This window comes from Rutidosis leptorrhynchoides, chromosome 3, assembly GCF_046630445.1.
Source record: "Rutidosis leptorrhynchoides isolate AG116_Rl617_1_P2 chromosome 3, CSIRO_AGI_Rlap_v1, whole genome shotgun sequence".
NCBI classification, from domain to species: Eukaryota; Viridiplantae; Streptophyta; class Magnoliopsida; order Asterales; family Asteraceae; genus Rutidosis; species Rutidosis leptorrhynchoides.
This window is the reverse complement of record NC_092335.1, coordinates 425,680,798-425,692,575: the sequence shown is the minus strand read 5'-3', so window position 1 is coordinate 425,692,575 and position 11,778 is coordinate 425,680,798.

Sequence of the window (11,778 nt, the reverse complement as noted above, 5' to 3'; positions counted from 1 at the left end):
AAGATACTTTTAATAAAAATGAGAGTTTTTAGTAAAAATGTTACTTTTAATAATCGAAATAATAATAATATTTTTATTCATAATAATGATAATAATATTAATAATAATAATACTTATATTAATAATAATAATAATATAAATGATGATAATATAAATTATATTAATGATAATAATAATAATTAACTTAACACTAATACTAATGATTAATAATAATAATAATAATAATAATAATAATAATAATAATAATAATAATAATAATAATAATAATAATAGTAATAATAATAAATAAAAAAAAATAATAGTGATAATAAAAATACTACCTTCTTTTAAAGGCTTTCCAAAAAAAAATATATGCCATTGCCCGGGCTCGAACCCGAAACCACTCGTTCCCCTAACACACTCCCATACCAATGGACCATTCGTTAGTTTTAGTTTTTAACCCGTTCGATAATCTAATTAATATGTATTAAACTGTATATACTCATTATTCAATATCATCATCGTAACCAAAGATCATCATCATCTACTAACTTCCTCCTTACCTCTTCGTTTCTCAATATCTTCATCCTTATCATTGATCCTAATTATCTTAACATCAACATCCTAATCTAATCATCATCACTTCTAACATCATACTCTGTAACCCTAACACCTCATCATCATCGTATGTCATTATCATGTTAAGGTTTCATCATCATCAATAATCCTAATCATATTAATCATGATCATCATCGTAACATAACATCACAATTATCATAGCGACAGGATCATTATCCCCTTTCATCATCATATATTATTCTTCTTCTTCTTCGAACATAATTATTATTATCGCCATCTTTGTTCACGAATAACATCTTTTATTATCATCGTACTCGCTGGTTAACAGGAATAAAAACATAGAACAATCATTGTTCTCATTATCCACCTTCATTTGATCCACTTCTTAGCCCAACATAAAACTAAATTTTGGCCCAACATATATATACAAGTACCTGGCCCAATTAGAAACAAATAAGGATCTGGTTCTTGTTGATACATTATTTTAATGGGATGGCTTTTAAAAAAAATGTATGGTGAACTGGATACACGCATTTTCTTGGATACCCCTCAATAATCACTAGTAACCTTTTTATTTCCTTAACAATTATTCACTTTATCATCAAAACAAAGGGTTCGGTTTATATAGAAAACGAATAGCATATCATTGTAGCAGTTGATTAAAGAAAACACAAGTGGCCCTGGTTATTATTCGAGTATGAAACCATGGTTTAGAGTGGTTGTCTGAATGGGGTTCGGACAAAAAAAAACAGTAACTACAACAGCTGCAGTATAAAAAAAAATAACTAGTAGCGAGTAACAACCTTAAGTGGTGTTAGGTGGTGGTTGAAATGGCAACCAGGAACAGCAGCAGAAGCTGCTGTTCGGACAGCTAGTGCAGCGATAGCAGTTTGTTTAGAAGTGGTGGTTCTTAAAATAAACAGGAAAAATAAGCTTGCAGGAGGAAAAACGAGTGACAAGTTAAAGTGGATTGCGGTTTGGGTTGTGGTAGTGATGATGGTGACTTTCGAGTGGAACGATAAGCATAGCAGCAGCTGTACATGAAATGTCCCGTTCTTATTGATTAAAAACGTTCCATATTAATTGATTTCGTTGCGAGGTTTTGACCTCTATATGAGACGTTTTTCAAAGACTGCATTCATTTTAAAACAAACCATAACCTTTATTTCATCAATAAAGGTTTAAAAAGCTTTACGTAGATTATCAAATAATGATAATCTAAAATATCCTGTTTACACACGACCATTACATAATGGTTTACAATACAAATATGTTACAACAAAATAAGTTTCTTGAATGCAGTTTTTACACAATATCATACAAGCATGGACTCCAAATCTCGTCCTTATTTAAGTATGCGACAGCGGAAGCTCTTAATAATCACCTGAGAATAAACATGCTTAAAACGTCAACAAAAATGTTGGTGAGTTATAGGTTTAACCTATATATATTAAATCATAATAATAGACCACAAGATTTCATATTTCAATACACATCCCATACATAGAGATAAAAATCATTCATATGGTGAACACCTGGTAACCGACATTAACAAGATGCATATATAAGAATATCCCCATCATTTCGGGACACCCTTCGGATATGATATAAATTTCGAAGTACTAAAGCATCCGGTACTTTGGATGGGGCTTGTTGGGCCCGATAGATCTATCTTTAGGATTCGCGTCAATTAGGGTGTCTGTTCCCTAATTCTTAGATTACCAGACTTAATAAAAAGGGGCATATTCGATTTCGATAATTCAACCATAGAATGTAGTTTCACGTTCTTGTGTCTATTTTGTAAATCATTTATAAAACCTGCATGTATTCTCATCCCAAAAATATTAGATTTTAAAAGTGGGACTATAACTCACTTTCACAGATTTTTACTTCGTCGGGAAGTAAGACTTGGCCACTGGTTGATTCACGAACCTATAACAATATATACATATATATCAAAGTATGTTCAAAATATATTTACAACACTTTTAATATATTTTGATGTTTTAAGTTTATTAAGTCAGCTGTCCTCGTTAGTAACCTATAACTAGTTGTCCACAGTTAGATGTACAGAAATAAATCGATAAATATTATCTTGAATCAATCCACGACCCAGTGTATACGTATCTCAGTATTGATCACAACTCAAACTATATATATTTTGGAATCAACCTCAACCCTGTATAGCTAACTCCAACATTCACATATAGAGTGTCTATGGTTGTTCCGAAATATATATAGATGTGTCGACATGATAGGTCGAAACATTGTATACGTGTCTATGGTATCTCAAGATTACATAATATACAATACAAGTTGATTAAGTTATGGTTGGAATAGATTTGTTACCAATTTTCACGTAGCTAAAATGAGAAAAATTATCCAATCTTGTTTTACCCATAACTTCTTCATTTTAAATCCGTTTTGAGTGAATCAAATTGCTATGGTTTCATATTGAACTCTATTTTATGAATCTAAACAGAAAAAGTATAGGTTTATAGTCGGAAAAATAAGTTACAAGTCATTTTTGTAAAGGTAGTCATTTCAGTCGAAAGAACGACGTCTAGATGACCATTTTAGAAAACATACTTCCACTTTGAGTTTAACCATAATTTTTGGATATAGTTTCATGTTCATAATAAAAATCATTTTCTCAGAATAACAACTTTTAAATCAAAGTTTATCATAGTTTTTAATTAACTAACCCAAAACAGCCCGCGGTGTTACTACGACGGCGTAAATCCGGTTTTACGGTGTTTTTCGTGTTTCCAGGTTTTAAATCATTAAGTTAGCATATCATATAGATATAGAACATGTGTTTAGTTGATTTTAAAAGTCAAGTTAGAAGGATTAACTTTTGTTTGCGAACAAGTTTAGAATTAACTAAACTATGTTCTAGTGATTACAAGTTTAAACCTTCGAATAAGATAGCTTTATATGTATGAATCGAATGATGTTATGAACATCATTACTACCTTAAGTTCCTTGGATAAACCTACTGGAAAAGAGAAAAATGGATCTAGCTTCAATGGATCCTTGGATGGCTCGAAGTTCTTGAAGCAGAATCATGACACGAAAACAAGTTCAAGTAAGATCATCACTTGAAATAAGATTGTTATAGTTATAGAAATTGAACCAAAGTTTGAATATGATTATTACCTTGTATTAGAATGATAACCTACTGTAAGAAACAAAGATTTCTTGAGGTTGGATGATCACCTTACAAGATTGGAAGTGAGCTAGCAAACTTGAAAGTATTCTTGATTTTATGAAACTAGAACTTTTAGAATTTATGAAGAACACTTAGAACTTGAAGATAGAACTTGAGAGAGATCAATTAGATGAAGAAAATTGAAGAATGAAAGTGTTTGTAGGTGTTTTTGGTCGTTGGTGTATGGATTAGATATAAAGGATATGTTATTTTGTTTTCATGTAAATAAGTCATGAATGATTACTCATATTTTTGTAATTTTATGAGATATTTCATGCTAGTTGCCAAATGATGGTTCCCACATGTGTTAGGTGACTCACATGGGCTGCTAAGAGCTGATCATTGGAGTGTATATACCAATAGTACATACATCTAAAAGCTGTGTATTGTACGAGTACGAATACAGGTGCATACGAGTAGAATTGTTGATGAAACTGAACGAGGATGTAATTGTAAGCATTTTTGTTAAGTAGAAGTATTTTGATAAGTGTATTTAAGTTTTTCAAAAGTGTATAAATACATATTAAAACACTACATGTATATACATTTTAACTGAGTCGTTAAGTCATCGTTAGTCGTTACATGTAAGTGTTGTTTTTAAACCTTTAGGTTAACGATCTTGTTAAATGTTGTTAACCCAATGTTTATAATATCAAATGAGATTTTAAATTATTATATTATCATGATATTATCATGTATGAATATCTCTTAATATGATATATATACATTAAATGTCTTTACAACGATAATCATTACATATATGTCTCGTTTAAAAATCATTAAGTTAGTAGTCTTGTTTTTACATATGTAGTTCATTGTTAATATACTTAATGATATGTTTAATTATCATAGTATCATGTTAACTATATATATATCCATATATATGTCATCATATAGTTTTTACAAGTTTTAACGTTCGTGAATCACCGGTCAACTTGGGTGGTCAATTGTCTATATGAAACATATTTCAATTAATCAAGTCTTAACAAGTTTGATTGCTTAATATGTTGGAAACATTTAATCATGTAAATATCAATATCAATTAATATATATAAACATGGAAAAGTTCGGGTCACTACAGTACAGTTGCACCATAATGAATGTTGGCTTCGGTTTTGCAGTATTTTGTTTGAAACTGAAACAGTAACCAGAAATGGGTAGTTGCTCGAAGGAGAGGGAGAGAAGAGAAGAAATAAATAGGTGGCGGGTTATGATGGTTTCGGTATAGTTTGCAAAAGAAAATAATTATGGTGGGTCGTAGTGGTTCAAGGCTGTGATGGTGGTTAACCGGACGTTCATGGTGATGAGTTATGGATGGTTGGTTGAAGGTAGAGATCATAGGTGGTTAGTGTATGAGTGCTTCTAACTATATGTTATGTATATGTATCATATGTAAATATGTATGTATATATATATATATATATATATATATATATATATATATATATATATATATATATATATATATATACATGAGTTATATGATTCAAACAATAACAGTAATATTAAAGTAATAATAATATTTATAATATAATATAGTAATAGTAATCCAATTATTCAAAAACTTAAACAGTTTGTTACAGTGAGCCATCGGATATTTAGAATTTTAATCTACTGACAGTTTTAATAGGAATAGTATATCGTGATCCGTTGTTAATCAGTGGCGGAATAAAGTCTTCAGAAAAATACCAATTTTTTATATTAATTATCTTTATTTATTTCCGTCATTATGGTATAATATCGGTCATTAATTATTTAAATAAAAATTAAATTAATTATTAGCTCTCAACCTCAAGTAAAATATACAACGTGTAAAAATTTAACAAATATCTCCTAAATATATATTTAATAAGCCTATAAATTATATAACTTATTTTTGGATCACTATTTATTTTTAAATCATATAAGTTCGTATTTAACTTGATTAGTATCCATCGAATGGCAATTGAGTGTTACTGTTGTTTACTAAATAGATTCGAAATTACAAAATATATATTTAACATACTTTATATATATATATATATATATGTATATATATATATATATATATATATATATATATATATATATATATATATATATATATATATATATATGTATATATATATATATATGCGTTAAATAATAATTATTATAATATCCTATTTTTATTTTATTTTACCTAATTAATTTTAATAACAACAACATTTAATATTTCAAATTATACTTCCAATTATTATTTATATATGTATATATATATACACAAATATCTATTTATAATTAATTATTCATGAATCGTCGAGAACAGTCGAAGTTTAATGAATGTAAGAAAACAGTTCAAAAATTTTGAGACTCATGATAACAGACTTTGCTTATCGTGCCAGAATTATGAAATCATTTATAGATTTGAAAAAAAATATGTCAAAATTTTCCGAGTCATTACAATTATTAATATTATTTTACTAAATAATTATTAGATACATAAAAATATATTTGATATATATAATATAATTATATTAATATTACATAGTATTAAAGATATTTTAATATATTAATTAATTATTATAAATATTATTATTAACATCATATAAAAATAACTACTTATATATATAATAGTAATATAACATATAAATTATTAATATACCAAGAATATTAATAATATTAATATATAAATTTGTTTAAATATTATTATATGTTTTAATATATATTAATGATATAGGTTCGTGAATCCGATGCCAACCCTGCATTTGTTCAGTTCCGTCATATGTATATTTTCTACAGAATATCGTATTGTGAGTTTATTTGATCCCTTTTTACTAAATGCTTTTGCAATATATATTTTTGGGCTGAGAATACATGCGCTTTTATAAATGTTTAACGAAATAGACACAAGTACTTAAAAACATTCTATGACTGAATTATTATACCGGATATCACCCCTTATGCTTGGTAACCTAAGAATTAGTGAATGGGCCACTAATTGACGTGAATCCTAAAGATAGATCTATGGGCTTTAACACGCCCCAGACAGAGAATTTGAACTGCTTTAGTACTTTAATTTTTAGCATACTGATTGCGAGATGCCTGTATGTTGGGGATATTCTATATACATTTTGTTAATGTCGGTTACCAGGTGTTTATTCGTATGAATGGATTTTATGCAGATGAGAGATTCTGCATGATGTTTATGAAAATGAAATCTTGTGATCCATTAAAATTATTGAAATAATTGTTTATGATAAACCTATGAACTCACCAACCTTTTGATTGATACTTTTAAGCATGTTGACGAATCTTCTGGAAATAGATGCGGGTATTTCTTCTTCATCTGATCTTCACGCTCCCAGGTGAACTCGGGTCCTCTACGAGTATTCCATCGAACCTTAACAATTGGTATCTTGTTTTGCTTAAGTCTTTTAACCTCACGATCCATTATTTCGACGGGTTCTTCGATGAATTGAATTTTTCGTTGATTTGGATTTCATCTAACGGAATAGTGAGATCTTCTTTAGCAAAACATTTCTTTAAATTCGAGACGTGGAAAGTGTTATGTACAGCCGCGAGTTGTTGAGGTAACTCTAGTCGGTAAGCTACTGGTCCGACACGATCAATAATCTTGAATGGTCCAATATACCTTGGATTTAATTTCCCTCGTTTACCAAATCGAACAACGCCTTTCCAAGGTGCAACTTTAAGCATGACCATCTCTCCAATTTCAAATTCTATATCTTTTCTTTTAATGTCAGCGTAGCTCTTTTGTCGACTTTGGGCGGTTTTCAACCGTTGTTGAATTTGGATGATCTTCTCGGTAGTTTCTTGTATAATCTCCGGACCCGTAATCTGTCTATCCCCCACTTCACTCCAACAAATCGGAGACCTGCACTTTCTACCATAAAGTGCTTCAAACGGCGCCATCTCAATGCTTGAATGGTAGCTGTTGTTGTAGGAAAATTCTGCTAACGGTAGATGTCGATCCCAACTGTTTCCGAAATCAATAACACATGCTCGTAGCATGTCTTCAAGCGTTTGTATCGTCCTTTCGCTCTGCCCATCAGTTTGTGGATGATAGGCAGTACTCATGTCTAGACGAGTTCCTAATGCTTGCTGTAATGTCTGCCAGAATCTTGAAATAAATCTGCCATCCCTATCAGAGATAATAGAGATTGGTATTCCATGTCTGGAGACGACTTCCTTCAAATACAGTCGTGCTAACTTCTCCATCTTGTCATCTTCTCTTATTGACAGGAAGTGTGCTGATTTGGTGAGACGATCAACTATTACCCAAATAGTATCAAAACCACTTGCAGTCCTTGGCAATTTAGTGATGAAATCCATGGTAATGTTTTCCCATTTCCATTCCGGGATTTCGGGTTGTTGAAGTAGACCTGATGGTTTCTGATGCTCAGCTTTGACCTTAGAACACGTCAAACATTCTCCTACATATTTAGCAACATCGGCTTTCATACCCGGCCACCAAAAATGTTTCTTGAGATCCTTGTACATCTTCCCCGTTCCAGGATGTATTGAGTATCTGGTTTTATGAGCTTCTCTAAGTACCATTTCTCTCATATCTCCAAATTTTGGTACCCAAATCCTTTCAGCCCTATACCGGGTTCCGTCTTCCCGAATATTAAGATGCTTCTCCGATCCTTTGGGTATTTCATCTTTTAAATTTCCCTCTTTTAAAACTCCTTGTTGCGCCTCCTTTATTTGAGTAGTAATGTTATTATGAATCATTATATTCATAGATTTTACTCGAATGGGTTCTCTGTCCTTCCTGCTCAAGGCATCGGCTACCACATTTGCCTTCCCCGGGTGGTAACGAATCTCAAAGTCGTAATCATTCAATAATTCAATCCACCTACGCTGCCTCATATTCAGTTGTTTCTGATTAAATATGTGTTGAAGACTTTTGTGGTCGGTATATATAATACTTTTGACCCCATATAAGTAGTGCCTCCAAGTCTTTAATGCAAAAACAACCGCGCCTAATTCCAAATCATGCGTCGTATAATTTTGTTCGTGAATCTTCAATTGTCTAGACGCATAAGCAATCACCTTCGTTCGTTGCATTAATACACAACCGAGACCTTGCTTTGATGCATCACAATAAATCACAAAATCATCATTCCCTTCAGGCAATGACAATATAGGTGCCGTAGTTAGCTTTTTCTTCAATAACTGAAACGCTTTCTCTTGTTCATCATTCCATTCAAATTTCTTCCCTTTATGCGTTAATGCAGTCAAGGGTTTTGCTATTCTGGAAAAGTCTTGGATGAACCTTCTGTAGTAACCAGCTAGTCCTAAAAACTGGCGTATGTGTTTCGGAGTTTTCGGGGTTTCCCACTTTTCAACAGTTTCTATCTTTGCCGGATCCACCTTAATACCTTCTTTGTTCACTATGTGACCGAGAAATTGAACTTCTTCCAACCAAAATGCACACTTTGAAAACTTAGCGTACAATTCTTCCTTCCTCAATACTTCTAACACCTTTCTCAAATGTTCACCGTGTTCTTGATCATTCTTTGAGTAAATAAGTATGTCATCAATGAAAACAATGACAAACTTGTCAAGGTATGGTCCACACACTCGGTTCATAAGGTCCATGAACACAGCTGGTGCATTAGTTAAACCAAACGGCATGACCATAAACTCGTAATGACCGTAACGTGTTCTGAAAGCAGTCTTTGGAATATCATCTTCTTTCACCCGCATTTGATGATACCCGGAACGTAAGTCAATCTTTGAATAAACAGACGAGCCTTGTAGTTGATCAAATAAGTCGTCGATTCTCGGTAGTGGGTAGCGGTTCTTGATGGTAAGTTTGTTCAACTCTCGGTAGTCGATACACAACCTGAATGTACCATCTTTCTTCTTGACAAACAAAACAGGAGCTCCCCACGGTGATGTGCTTGGTCGAATGAAACCACGCTCTAAAAGTTCTTGTAATTGGCTTTGCAGTTCTTTCATCTCGCTGGGTGCGAGTCTGTAAGGAGCACGAGCTATTGGTGCAGCTCCTGGTACAAGATCTATTTGAAATTCAACGGATCGATGTGGGGGTAATCCCGGTAATTCTTTCGGAAATACATCGGGAAATTCTTTTGCAATGGGAACATCATTGATGCTCTTTTCTTCAGTTTGTACTTTCTCGACGTGTGCTAGAACAGCATAGCAACCTTTTCTTATTAGTTTTTGTGCCTTCAAATTACTAATAAGATGTAGCTTCGTGTTGCCCTTTTCTCCGTACACCATTAAGGGTTTTCCTTTTTCTCGTATAATGCGAATTGCATTTTTGTAACAAACGATCTCCGCTTTCACTTCTTTCAACCAGTCCATACCGATTATCACATCAAAACTCCCTAACTCTACTGGTATCAAATCAATCTTAAATGTTTCGCTAACCAGTTTAATTTCTCGATTCCGACATATATTATCTGCTGAAATTAATTTACCATTTGCTAATTCGAGTAAAAATTTACTATCCAAAGGCGTCAATGGACAACTTAATTTAGCACAAAAATCTCTACTCATATAGCTTCTATCCGCACCCGAATCAAATAAAACGTAAGCAGATTTATTGTCAATAAGAAACGTACCCGTAACAAGCTCCGGGTCTTCCTGTGCCTCTACCGCATTAATATTGAAAACTCTTCCACGGCCTTGTCCATTCGTGTTCTCCTGGTTCGGGCAATTTCTAATAATGTGGCCTGGTTTTCCACATTTATAACAAACTACATTGGCATAACTTGCTCCGACACTACTTGCTCCGCCATTACTCGTTCCGACACCATTTGTTCCTTTCGTTCTATTAACCCCTGGTCCGTAGACCTCACACTTCGCCGCGCTATGACCATTTCTTTTACACTTGTTGCAAAATTTGGTGCAGAACCCCGAGTGATTCTTTTCACACCTTTGGCATAGCTGCTTCTGATTGTTGTTGTTGTTGCGATTATTATTGTTGTTGGGATGATTGTTGTAGTTGCTGTTGTTGTTGTTGTTGTTGTTGTTGTTGGGCCGTTTGTTGTAGTTGCGATTGATGTTGCGATTGTTGGGATAATTGTTGCGATTATTGTTGTAATTGCTGTTGTTGTTGTATTGGTGATTCTTATCACCGTTTTCCTCCCACTTTCTTTTGACTTGCTTTACATTGGCCTCTTCAGCAGTCTGTTCTTTAATTCTTTCTTCAATCTGGTTCACTAGTTTGTGAGCCATTCTACATGCCTGTTGTATGGAGGCGGGCACGTGTGAACTTATATCTTCTTGGATTCTTTCCGGTAATCCTTTCACAAACGCGTCGATCTTCTCTTCCTCATCTTCGAATGCTCCCGGACACAATAGGCACAATTCTGTGAATCGTCTTTCGTACGTGGTAATATCAAATCCTTGGGTTCGTAACCCTCTAAGTTCTGTCTTGAGCTTATTGACCTCGGTTCTGGGACGGTACTTCTCGTTCATCAAGTGCTTGAATGCTGACCACGGTAGTGCGTACGCATCGTCTTGTCCCACTTGCTCTAGATAGGTATTCCACCATGTTAACGCAGAACCTGTGAAGGTATGCGTAGCGTACTTCACTTTGTCCTCTTCAGTACACTTACTTATGGCAAACACCGATTCGACCTTCTCGGTCCACCGTTTCAATCCGATCAGTCCTTCGGTTCCATCAAATTCCAAAGGTTTGCAGGCAGTGAATTCTTTGTAGGTGCATCCTACACGATTTCCTGTACTGCTAGATCCAAGGTTATTGTTGGTATGTAGCGCAGCCTGTACTGCGGCTATGTTTGAAGCTAGAAAAGTACGGAATTCCTCTTCATTCATATTCACGGTGTGTCGAGTAGTCGGTGCCATTTCCTTCAAAATAGTTAAATGGAACAAGTTAATCATACATAATATTAAGAGTAGTTAATAGTATTTCGTAGCATAATATGAACTCATTTATAAAAGTTTTTTCTTCATATTAGCGTTTTATAAGTTTAAATTCGGGTAGTACCTACCCGTTAAGTTCATACTTAGTAGCTAATATACAATTCAAC